At 45.9% G+C, this 12,993-nt stretch overlaps 1 protein-coding gene across 1 annotated transcript in view; it reads left to right on the top strand.

Annotated features, from left to right (window-relative positions):
- The window catches only part of PRKCH (protein kinase C eta), a 119,557-nt gene that overhangs the window by 72,518 nt on the left and 34,046 nt on the right, over positions 1–12,993 (top strand). The window lies entirely within an intron of this gene.

Raw genomic sequence — 12,993 nt, 5'->3', positions numbered from 1 at the left:
GTGAGCTCTGCATTCATTCATTCATTCATTCATTCATTCTCTTTGTCTGAACCCCGTGGCTGAGATGATAGTTTGAGTTTTCTGCTTCAATAAATAACTGTCACTTGCTGCCCACCAGGAACAAGTTGTCAGCTCGGGTAACAGTAACCTCCGCTTTCCCCCTGCACATTGTCCAAGGTGCACCAGCATCCAGGAAGGAGTGAGATTTCTGGCTGCAGTATTGACTACAGGGAGAGTATTCCAATGATGTGTGTGCAAGCATGTAGAAAAGCAGGTTTTCCTTCCAAGGCACAGGGGCTTAGATTTTGCATTGGTGTCAATTCACGTTGCTCGGCAGACTTAGGTGGTTTATATCAGCCCCAGAATTGCCCCTTGTCTGCACCTCAGGTGGCTTCTGGGCGCTAGCTGCTGACCAACAGAAGCCTCTGCCGTGCTGCTCTGGGCCCAACCTGCTGCTGGAGAGCACAAGTCAAACTGATGACAAAGGGAGAGGCATTAAGTGAAACCTTCCTAGGTTTTCTGGGAGGTAAATGCAAGGAGCTGTTGCTTTTGCCACTGTGTGCCTTGTTATTTGAAGGCTAATATGTGCTGGTTACACCCAAGCCTCTTTGTTTCCCTGTATTGGCTATGGGCCTGTGTTTGAACCCTATCTTTTGACTTACCTATCCAGTGCCACTCAGCTCAGCCACTAAAAATCTTTTCATTCCTGCCACAATCCTACAGCAGGAATTTTCCCTTTCTGTCCACGTCTGGCATCTTTTTGTTTGTAACAGGATCAGAGCATCATTGACTCTCTGTGTCAGCCTCTGCTCCCAGGTCTCAAGGTTGTTCTCAGGAAGCCATTTCCCACATGCAGTACTCTTTTTTTTGCTTGTTTGTTTGTTTTCGGGGTTTTTTTCTTTGGGGGTGGGGTGTCATTCCTCTGTAGTCCTGGGGGCAGTTTAGTTATATTAGTTCCCTTCTGTACTGCCGAAGTGCTCCACTATAGACTCAAGCATCAAGACATGGACCAGCCAGCATGGATCAGAAAGCCAGTCTGCTTTGCGGAGGCCTCCCTAACCACGACGACAATTTGACTGGCATCCTCCCATGTAAACGAGGGGCAGAGCAAGACCTGTTCTGGGTGGAACAGGACATGTAGAGCAGGGAGATGTCAGCCTTGAGATAGTCTGGTTACACAGAAAGGTTTCTTTCTGACATGCTTTGCAGAACACCTCTGGCATTGTCTTGCCCAGCGGAGCACTGGAAAGGAGGAACAGTCAGTTGTTTTCTTTGGAATACTGTTACCTGGGTTCCAGCAGCAAAGCATGCATATTTAGGTATGGTCTGCTGTAGCCCTGGCTCAATTCCACTTGTGGCATGCCAGTACTGCAAAGAATAACTTAACTTTCTCTTTTTGCTGCTTTGGTTACAGTTGTGCAGCTGGGACCCACAACTGGGTCCAGGATGGGACCAGTTCCAATCCCAGTCAGGCACTGTTAGTACCGTTTCAAACTGTGGGTTGGGCCAAATGCCGTTTGGTTTGGGGCTTTGCATAGTTTAACCCAGACAATGCAGTACTGTCTTTAGTAGTGCGTCCTCTCTTACCAGATAAGATAAACCCCGGGCTGAACACACTAAAACCAGAATAGCTGAGGGCTAAAGTGGCCAAAGGGACAGGGACTGCGGGGGTGACACTTTCCTATCTGATGGTGAGATGAAAGGATGAATCAAGTAAAAGCAACTTCTGTTTCTTTTCCTAGCTTGAGCTCCAGTAAGAAACAGATGGTCAGGTGAGGACAGAGAATATTAAAGTATTTTTAAGTATGAAATCATAGGATATATGTGGCACAGTGAAATAGAGGAGTGTCATTTTAATATTCTTTGGGTCCTGACAGTGTGAAAATTACTAGTGATATACACCACATGTATTGAGCTTCTAAAGCACTGTGATTGTATAGAATAGCAAATCTACTTACTCTGCAGCTGGATTTCAGTCTAATTCTTCCCTTGTGAATAATTCCATCTCCTGAAGAGAGACCCTGCCAGATAATTACACAAATGACATTATCCTTAAAATAGTGACATCCAGTAGTTATTGTCAATCATTCAGCCACAAAACTGTGTCTGTGCATAATGTAATGCCACTGTGCTTACAGCTTGTCCCGTCCCCTCTCAGACTGCTGCCTGTCACAGGGCAGGAGTAATAGATTCCTCTGGGTTTTGGCGCTCTTCAAGTGCTGCCGTAATTCATGATAGAAACTCGAGGAGTAATTGAAAAGCTCCTTGAACAACTGCATGGGCTTTGATCTTGCTGGAAAACTGGTTGAACTGTGGAGTCAGGTAGCTTCAGCTGCACGGGGCAGATATGCCGGGGGATGACTTGTTTTTTTAAAATTAGTCGGGGTCACTCTGTTCTGGAAGATGTAAGGGGAGTACAGTGCGGCTGTACTGAGCTGAGGTTGCTTCTGTCAGGTCATGAACACTGAGCTCCAGGAACTGAGTCTGCAGGATGGAAGGAGATACTCAAAAGGGAATCGCTGCACTTCTGTAAGAGAGTTTGGAGATTTTACGATCAGAATGTGAGTGCTTGCTTAGAAAGCTGGGAGCAGGGGGAGAGACAGCAGGGAAAGCCTGATCAGAAAGTGTTTTGCCACAAGTTGCTCAATGTGCTTCTCCTTTCTGGATTCCCAGCATCAATGGAATAAGAGAGTCCCTGGCCTAGAATACCCTGGGTCATTTGTTTTTCTTCTGGGCTAACCTTAAACATAATACTACTGGATTTTTCCTTGCCCCCTTCAAGATTAAGCAGTTCAGCAGAGTGTCTGCATTTACCAACACAATGATAGTTCTCCCAGTACGTCAAATTGTTCTTGTGACAAATGCTGCGAAAAGATGCATCTTCTCTCCTTTGAAATGCCAGAGAGGCTTGAGAGCCAACACTGAAAGTTCATTGAGAAGCAGCTAAAATGCGTCGTTTTGGCGTGGGGTGACAGGGCTGGTAAGAGCTAAAATCAGGTGGTTGTTGATTCCTTTTCCAGCCACACATACGCAATTTGAAGTAGCTGTGGGGCAATATTTCTGCAATTTGCTACTGGGAGTCCATGAGAACAGGGTTCCTGAGGCAGATGGTGTATTTTGGCTATATGTGACTTTTTAACATTAAAAGCAGGCTTACTGCTGCATTGGTGCTCTCATAGGATGGTTTTCATGATGCAACTGAAAGTGCGTTTTCAGTGAGTTTACTCCTCACTTCGAGGAAACTCTGCTTTTTGTTACTAAGCCCTGGCCAGAATAGAAGTCCCATAAACGTATGTGTGTATTTGGCATTTTTTGAGAGAGAGCTTTCAGTTTCACAGTTTTTTGTTGGGGGTTTGTGTTTGGGTTTTTGGTTTTTTGTTTTTTGTTTTTTTTTTTTCCATTTGCAACGTTGCAAAGGAGAGACACCTTTCTGGCCTTATCAAGGAAACATCTCTGCCTTGCCCTAAGCTGAGGTTTAGCTGTCAACTCAGCAGTGCCTATTTATAGTTGCTTCCTGAAAAAAATGTCAACAAGTACAGCGTGGTTCCTTATCCCATCGTACAGGGGGTAAGACCAGAATTTATCCAGCCATGAAAGCAAATGTTTCAGCATGTCAAATCATACTATATTGTGCACCCTCTAACCACGGAGGAGTAGGACAAGGACATATTTGGGATCAGCTCATGCTGGATGTTGCCAGGAAAAGGTTAGGCGATAATCAAGGCTATTGTAGATAAAAATCTTTGCTCACAGAGCAGTATTCTTGCACTGCTGCTTTCTTTAAGCTTATTTCTAAAGGAAAATAGTATGCTGGGTCCTGTTGCAGGGAGGTAGGTTGGTTGGTGATTTTTATCTGAAGACTGTACGTGCTATTTTTCTTGAGGCAGCTCTTCCCAACTTTCAGTTTCCAGTTCGGTGGTTCTCAGGGTAGGGGAAGTGTATTTTGGCTTCTGTGCATGCTGGGAACAAAACAAAACAGCATGCACATCTGAGCAGCGTTAGATCTCTTAGTGGCTTACTCAATGCAAGTGGCCTAGTCCACTCAGTCTTCTAAAAAGCAAAGAGACAGTAAATGATTATAAGGGTTTATTTTAAAAGCAGGACTTTTCCTTCCATGTAGCATTAATGTAAGAATGGCTGGTCTGCCCTGCTGCCCTCAAATTCAAATCTTTGCATAGGTTGATGTACAGCTTTGCTAGTGGATAGGTCCACTTGCCAATGTCACCTACATAGTGAGGTGCCTCAATAGAAGCATCGTACCTCTGTACTGAGGGAAATGCAAATGTTTTCTTAAGCTTGGTTGTTGTGGATTGGTTGTTTTTTCGGAGGAGGGGGCTTAGAGGTTTACCCTGCAGTCTTTTTCGATTTTGGAAAGATAACGGCTTTTTCACAGGCAACCTAGTGGCATGTCTTGATTTTTACAGCAAACCTTCTTTCTCTCCCTTTGCAGATGTGTCCCATGTGTCTCAGCATGGGCTGAGTTGGTCACTTTTCAGAACAAGCCTCCACTACCTGCAGAGGTGATACAGCGTACATAGTGACATACCTGAACTATATCTGGAAGCAGAGGCAGTGTCACCTTTGCATCCTGCATTTTAATGCTGGTTTTGCCAGCCCTAGGTATGGAGTTGAATAGTAGAGACACCTGTGTGCCCCAGCTTACCACCTGGCACAGCACAGTGGCAGATACATCACTAAGGACTTAGGTAGCGTAGCATGTAGGTAATGTAGCTGCCCAAGAGCCAGAGGAGCTAAAAGGCTGGGCTAGATAGCTTGGGACAAGGACCGGTTGTTGGCTGGTTGAAGAACTTTCTTTTTATCCTGAGGGCTCGTGCTAGTTAGCTCATTCTACTGCCTTTGTGTCTGTATTGGTGTTTCTAATGCAACTGGCCATTCCAGAGATGCTTGGGGTCTGCTTGTGCTCCATCACGCCTCTGGATGTGGGGTAGTGTGCACAGAGTCCCCATGCGCTGATGTGGCACCAGCCACTATTAAGCAGGTCCCGTGACTTGCTTGTGTTTAATAGGATGTGTGGCCCCTTTGGAAGGCAAAAGATAATTACACAATTATCCAAATGAGAACATGGTCTCGCCTTGGGGCTGAACACTAGCTCTTGGGGAAAATAAGATAGGGTCATGAACAGGAAGTGTTTACTTTTCTGTGTGTTACCTGAAAGCATCACCTTCATGTGTGTGGTACTCCTTATGACAGGGAAAAGCTCCATCTCCTTTGGGATCTGGAAGGATTGCTGGATACTGGCCAGGTCTCCGAAATCATCACCTTTTCTTGGTGTAGGAGACCAGTCAGGTCTGCAGCTGTGTGTCTTATGATTGTTGGCTTTTATAGGGAATGATTTTTTTGCAACAGGTTAATTCCCTGCCAATTCAAACAATAAGCCTGTGACACTTCAAGGAAGGTTTACATAAGCCTTTTTCGGAGACCAGTTTTGCTGGAAAGACTCTTATTAACTGAAACAACATGAAAGTTTCTTTCAGCAGAATCAATTAAAAATTACATGCTGAAAATAGAAGCTGAATGCCTTTCCTAATTACATACAGCCACTGTTAACAGAGCAACTCTTATTACTGTGCTGTTTGCTTTTTCCGTGGGTCAAGACACTGTAGACGTGGGATCCCTCATGGTCTCTCTCCATTGTTTTGGTTTTTTTTTTTTTCTGGCAACTGGTGATTTTGTTTATTCTCATCTCATGCCCTTTTTCACATCTGGAGCCAGATCTTGTTTCCTCTGAAGTCAAGGGGCTTTCCCCAAGGAGGTAAATTAGTGGTTGAACTGGATCTGTGACTGATACCAGCAGTGCCCTGCAAGGCAAACTGGCTGACTGGGGGGCTATCCAGGGATTACCACGGGTTTGCTTAGGTGCTATGCATAGCTTTGTTTTCTGAGCAAATAAAGATAAACCTTTTGTTTAATGAGGTGGCCTTAAGCTTTTCTGAAAGTTTTTGCTTGAATGTGCTACAGTAGATGCATCTGTAGGTAGACTTTGCTGTATTTGATGCCTCACACTTCCCCACCCTGGTTTGGCTGCATGCAGGCAGAGGCGTACTGTTTGCATCCAAGAGGAGAGGGTGGGCAACAGCCCAGCCAGCGCCAAAATGGGTGTGAGTCTCCACTCTGTGGAGCACCATAACCTCAGCTGTGGGATCTGGTCCCTGTCGCTTCAAGACCTCGATTCAGGAGAGCTTCCAGACTCAGCGCTTTCCTGGATTGGGGCCCTGAAGACGAGAGTAGGTATATGTATGTGAGACAAAATGAAGGATGTGCTATGTTATGAGAACAGTGGGAAGAATGAAATATAAGCTGATTTTTACGGTGAACAAGTGAAGCAAATCAGCTAAAAGCTGCAAATTGGCACAAAATAATGTACTGACAGCCCCAACCCTACAACAACCGCTTAGTGCAGCAGAGAAATTTTCACGGTGAAGTCTCTGGAAGCGCTTCATTCAGCTTTAGAAAATATAAAGGAATGTCTCTTAGGGTCAGGAGTGTAGTAATGTCTGTGGCAATCTTATCTGACAGTCAACAGTTCGTGTAGGCTGATTTGTGCTCCTAGACAGTGCATCTTCCACATTGTTTTCCACTCAGATGTGGTTGTTGCATGCTTGCAAGCTGGGCTCTTTTACAGCCTCTGGCATGCAGTGTTTAAAGTGTTGTTTCTCTGCACTTGATCAAATGGAAAATGCAGAGAAAAAAACCCAGCCTCTCACGTTTCCATGTCATGTTTAATCAGTCACTGTGCAGGACAGTTTAGTCCTGATTTACAGTTATGCTTACGAAGAGCAGTCCTGTTTTGAGATTCACATATCAGATCTCTGTGCCCCATTGACTCCACTGTATGTAGTCTGTGAACTTTAATGCAACTTTCCACATGACTAAGGACTACTGAATAGCCTGCAGAAGTTATTGGCTCTGTTAGTGTCTACTTTTCCTTTATGGTTATTTAAAGGGATTGATTTGAAACCTGCAAACCCTGCACATAATGAGTTTGTATAAATCATTAAAAACCATAGTTCCAAGGGGCCTCAAGAATTTGTCTAGTTCATCCACCTGCCCCAAGGCTGGATAACCTTTACCCAAACGCAAGTCCCTCGTACTTTCACTCTTCTCCTTTGGTGTAGTTGTTACATTTGCATGTAATAACTTGTGTACTACACTTAACAGGCATGGACTCTCATTTACCAAATGTTTGAAATGAGAGCTCAGTGTTAGTTGGCAAGTCTGGTACTGGTGCAATAAAAATAAGTAACGCTGCTCATCTGTGGAGGGGATAAGTGATTAGACTTGTGTTCTGTCGTTCTTTTTGTGACTAATATATCCTTATGAAGGCATTTCACAATTAAAAAGCGTGTAGGTGCAATTTAAGAAATAGCTACGTGTAACAATTACAGCCAAGTTCTTAAAGAAAGGAGCCCAGAATTAGACTCAGTCTTTAAGTCCCTGGGCACCTGGGAATATTTAGGTTAGAACTTCTGAAACTACAAAACAGTCTTTCTGCCTTTTCTTCCCGATTTATGAGAAGGGGAAAAATACAAATTGAAATAAATTTCAAGATGCTACATAAAATTTGTTTTTAAAAACTGCCCCTAAGTATTACTGCTACCTTTTTAGCCAGAACTGCTCATCTGACTTGTAACGTGTTCCCTGATATCAAGGGCACTCAGACCCATGATGTTAGGACCCAATTTTGAAGCCTTTTGCTCTGAGATCTCCAGAATTGTCCAGCATTAATCCAGTATCTTTGTTGATCTTTGTATCCACTTCGAATCGAGGAAGCTTTCAGTATTAATGTCAGAGAATACGACCCCTGAGTTAGCATTAGGGAGGCTGATATATATAGCTGAGGAAAAGGTCTCTGTCAACCTTAATAAATGCTTTGTAGAATTTTTTAAAACAAAGATTGTGCCAACAAAATGCTGTTGCATTGGCTCCCTCTAACTTGGTGAAATGGAAGATTTCTTGCAACATGATGTGTTGCAGCGGGTGAAGCTACTGTATATGTAAGGGAGACAATGAGAAAATCAGTATTGTTGACATACTTGGCCTGCAGCAACTGCCGTAGCTATCTGGGGAGAATTCGACTTATTTTTTTAGCTGTAGCAAGATCAGCACCTGATGTTTCCTTGGTCAATAATACCAGTGTTTAGATTTTGTTCTTTATGCCAGTGAGCATGTAGATACTCTGGTTTTATGCAAACAGAGGGCTTTTGTAAAGTCACCCAGCAACTTTTAATACCTATGGTGTAATTGAAACGCCTTGTCTTCAGATTCTAGTGCAACGTCATCAGCTGCCTGTAATGACTGCAGAAAGAAACTAAGGATAATAACACAGTAGGAAATTTCAACTATTACGTGGTAACACTGCAGTAATTGTTGTCTGCTTTACAGTTCAAAATTTCTGTGGGAGAAAATTCCTCCATCTCCTACCAGCGGCGCTCGGGGCAGGACAGTGGGCACAGCTTTGCTTCTGCCATCTGCGTGCCAGCCAAGCTGGTGCTGGGGCTTGTAGTTAGCTGCTGGTGTGGGCCAGGATGCAGATTGCGAAGCCCGTTCCCATGGAACAAGGGGAAAGCATTACTCATCATTTGGCCTCTGAGTCGTAACACCTTTGCTGTTAATGGGATCAAGATCCTCTCCTCTTCTGAGGCTGCGCCTAAAGGCACAATTTAGTCTCGGAATTGTATTACCCGATTATTATTACACTAAAGCAGGTGGCAGTATTCCAGCTGACAATGGAAACGGGAGCAAGCCTTCAAGTCTCAACTGCGTACAAGGTGTGATATATTCAAAACCACAGAGGTTCTCCACGCTCTGAGCTGATTTGTTCTGAATCAATTAAAGTTTCACAAGCGCAATTTATTATTAACAGCTAGAGCTGCTTTCACAAATCTCTCAGCAGCACAGTAGAGAAGTGCTCCTGAATCAGGAAAATTACTTCCAGCTAGGAGAGGTTATTTACTAGTTAAATCTCTGATCCAGGCATACTGCCCTGGCAAAGTCCATCCAATAAAGGATGTGAATGTTTGCATCGGAGCCTTTTCTGATGTACACCATTTTGGGGAGGGCAGAAGTGTCATGATGCCTTGCCAAAGTGGGTCATGGCTTCTTTGTCTGCTGTGATTGAAAAGGAAGGAGGCTGGAGGGAGGGGATGGGGGAGGAAATTGGGAAAAGCAGGGTAAGCTGTGCAAGGTAGTAGGGGGAAGTTACTCCATGTGCAAACCTGTGACGTAGAAGGGGTGGTAGGAAGCGATCCCTTTAAACTCTTCATGGGCTTTTAAGTAAGCCTATGTGAGCTGTCGTAGCAAGGCTGCAGCATATTTCGGCATGCAGGCTCTCTGGCACCCGTGTTAGAGTCCGAGCTGGTGTGTGACATTTAACGTGCGGGCTTCAGGTTTTCTCCTCCCGTCTCTGGATCTGGTTACATTCCTTCTGACATTTACCTGAGTAAGAAAATATAGCAAGGTCCCGTGTCCTTGTTGACTTGTGCCTAAAAGCTGAATTAGTCTGCTTTGTATTTCTGCTTGTCAGTATCTCTTGACCATAAGTTGAGGAATTGTGTGCTTATCTATGTTTTGGGGATTTTGATACAATCTTATCAACTTAATTTACCCTTTGCCATTGCATGCACCTTCTATTAAGTTTTCCCTCTTCCTTTATAACCATTCTCCCCGCTGGAGCTCCCCATTTCAGTACTTCTCATATCACTAGTTCAAAACATGGTGCCCAAACAGCAGCTTTACAGCCAGAATTTCTACCTTCAGCCACTGTTGAGCACAGAGGGGAGCAAAGATCTTGGCAGCTGACTCCTGCTTCTTGCTTCTCTGCCCAGCCTTGATAAATGAGAAAGCCAAGGAGCTGCTCTGATTCATGCCAGCTGGCCAAACTCCCAAAGAGACAGCCCACCCACCGCGAAGGCTAGAGCACGGCACTGCCCCGAGCATGGAGCAAGAGCCTGCCAGTCCTGCTCCTTCTGGGGTCTCTTTGGGGCCAGGGCCAACCCCCTTGGGAGGGTTACAGCTCGCCATCTCCGTTGTGCTGCTTGAGATGCAGCAAGCCAGTGAAGCTTCAGCTGGTCCAACTCATGCCTTGAATTGCAGAGTTAGCTGCAAAGCTGTGATGGCCGATTGATGCAGCCAATCTGCTGGTGGTAGGTTTGAGATGGGACTGGAGTAACTCATACCTGAACTAACAATTTTTCCCCTACCCCTACACAAAGAGAAAGTGCCAAATAAGCCTTTATTGCACCGTATCCGATAAATAAATAGCGTTTATCTGTGGCTGAGTCACTTGAAACATACTTCTCTGTCTGCTTTCGGAAAAGCAATGCTAACTTGGGCTTCTTGTTGGAAATCATGTTTTGGAAAGGCGTCGGAGCAAAGTGAGATCGGCTTTTGAACCTCTGAAGCCACAAGACATCTGGAGCTCGAGTGGGCTGAAGTCTGATTCATGAGTGGAGATCCTCTGTGTTGCATGTCCCCCTACGCTCTTTTGATCTAGTGCAATTGTCCTGCTCACCGATGCTCAAATTGGTGACTACCCTGACAGGGATAGCACTAGGGGGAAAGACAGGTATTTTGTAATAAAAATTAGTCAAAAACTGTCTTGCAGCCTGCCCTATTTACTGCACCTCATCATCTCCAATCACAGCTGCCTCTGGGGTCCTTCAGGACTGACGGCTTTCCCCAAGCCACAGGGCCGGCAGGAGAACTGCCAGAACTGTTGGCTGCTGCTTCCCGGCATCAGCTGGTGGCATCTCTGGATCCCTGCTGGCCAAGAAGCAAGACAGCAAATTCCAACCATTGCCACAAACCAGTAAGCCGACATTGGACGGGGGACGTGTGAAAGGGAGGGAATGTCAAATGGCAGTTTCTGGAGGCCTAGGTGTTACCTCTACATGAGTTAAATGTGGCATGGAGTATCACGTATCTCCATGTTCTGTCATGTCTAGGACAGTTTAATTGAAGTATTTGTTTGACTGACTGAGAGCCTTCCCTACTTTCTCTTCACTGTCTTACAACCAGACTTACACTGAAATTCTCCACCTCTTCCCAAGGGAAGCTCTTAATATTTCCAAGTCTTTGCTCTGCTTGTGTCTTCCTTGGGACCTTGCCGTGGTTTGGGGTGGTTCAAGCTGTTCTGTTCCCTGGGGCATGTGTCCAGTTACTAGATGGCTGTCCGTCATTCGAGTAGATGGGAGCACATAATTCCCGTAGGCTCCTGATCCCTAATTCCCTGAAGTCCACACTGAGTACGTAAGGATGCCTGTAGCTACTGGGTATAACACAGGCATCGCTCGCTCGCAGGCTTTTCCTTGGCCTGTGTTGGCAGGGCCGTCCACAGCGTTGGCTGCGTCCCAGGCACTGTTATGTAAGGAAGAATTTCAACATTAATTATGTGTCTTGGCTTTAGGTTTAATTCTGTCTCTCCGGATGCCAGAAGTAGTCTCAGAAGTTTCAGTGTGGCTTCTGCAAGCAAAACAAACAAACTTTATTTTACAGGCTTTGGGTTGTACTGCTTTCTCCTGGAGTATCTGCTCCTTTGGGACATTTTCCCTTTGTTTCCCTGCCACTGAGAAGGGACAGCAGTTTTTCTGGAGACGCTGCTGAGCATAGCTAGCACGCTAAAGTATTTGAGCTGCGGGAAGGCTGGCACCTCCAGTCAGATGGATTAAAAGGAAAACTTAACGTTTCCTCATTCTGAAGGGCCAGAGGAGGGAGGGATGGATGGACGGATGCAACGCGCTGTTGCCACCACGCCTGTAAGAGGTTGTCTGAGGCAGAAGTGTGTGCTGGGTGAGAGACGTCTGTGTGGATCATGTTCTCACCCTAATGGCTTTCCTCCCCCCAGCCTCCTGCAACTGAAGTCATTAATGCTTGTTAAGCCAGGATGGAAAGAAACCCAAACAACAACAGTCTACAAAATAATTCGGTCACTCCAGACTGTTTTGTTTTGTTGTTTGTTTTTTTTTTTTTTTTTTCTTCAGTGGAGCAATTAGTCTCCTGTCATCCCATTTTTAGCCAGACTGGAAACAACCTGCTGGACAATAGCGGTTGCCCTCCTGGCAGGCCAGTCGCCAGATCCTCTCAGTGATGGGAAAGGTGAGGCGCCTTCCCTTGCCTGTCTCTGGGGGAAGAATCTCTGTAAAGAAATTCCTGTGGGCCTCACTGAAAGCTCTGTTTTTGTGCAGCCCCTCCCGGTGAGTCACAGCCTCTGGCTCCTCTGAGATCCCTCTGTACGGTTGGGTTTTCTCTCAGCTGGCAGCAGGGTTAACCCTTCTGTGGTTTCACCCAGGCGCTCTCATGTGTATCTGACCCATCCCACTCACTGGCTGATGATGTAGATTGTGGGTGCCAGAAAGTCATGAAGTAATCTGTGGTTTATACCAACAGCAGGCCAATATAGGACTCGCATGGAGAGGGGGCAGATTTTTCCAGTCTTGCTCACCCGAGTGGTACTTGATCCTAGGAATGGCTCAGCCTGTGTAAGGGGATGGTGCTGCAGAGCAGGGGAACGTGTGATACGAGCAAATGCACTGCAGTCTGGCAAAAAGCAGGGTGCTTTTCGGCAAAAAAAGGTGCGATAGTGAGGACGGGGGCCAGCTGAAGTCCTGTGGTAGCACTGCAGGCAGCCACCACGCAACCAGAGCAACCCGGGAAATCGGTTCCTATAATTGCTTGCGACACGAGTAACGTGAAGTGCTGTCCTCTGCCGAGGCTGAAGGCTGCAGCTGTGCCATGCACAAGGCCTTCCTCTTGCTGCCGAGCTTGGTAGTAGCATGTGGAGAAGCGCTCCACCTCCATCGCCGCACCTCCCTGGAGGGCACTGTGCCTGTCCGGCATGCAGCACCCTCGCGGGCCTGAAAAGCATAGATGGGACAGGGCATGGAAGGGCAAGTTCAGGTAGGAAGGCAATGTGGCCGTGCTGCTGGAGGAGAAGGCTTAAATCACCAGGAAGAGGGGCGTTGCCATCTTTAGCTT

Source organism: Rissa tridactyla, chromosome 4 (genome assembly GCF_028500815.1).
Source record: "Rissa tridactyla isolate bRisTri1 chromosome 4, bRisTri1.patW.cur.20221130, whole genome shotgun sequence".
NCBI classification, from domain to species: Eukaryota; Metazoa; Chordata; class Aves; order Charadriiformes; family Laridae; genus Rissa; species Rissa tridactyla.
Note: the sequence above shows the minus strand (reverse complement) of the source record. Positions and strands in the feature narration are given on the sequence as shown.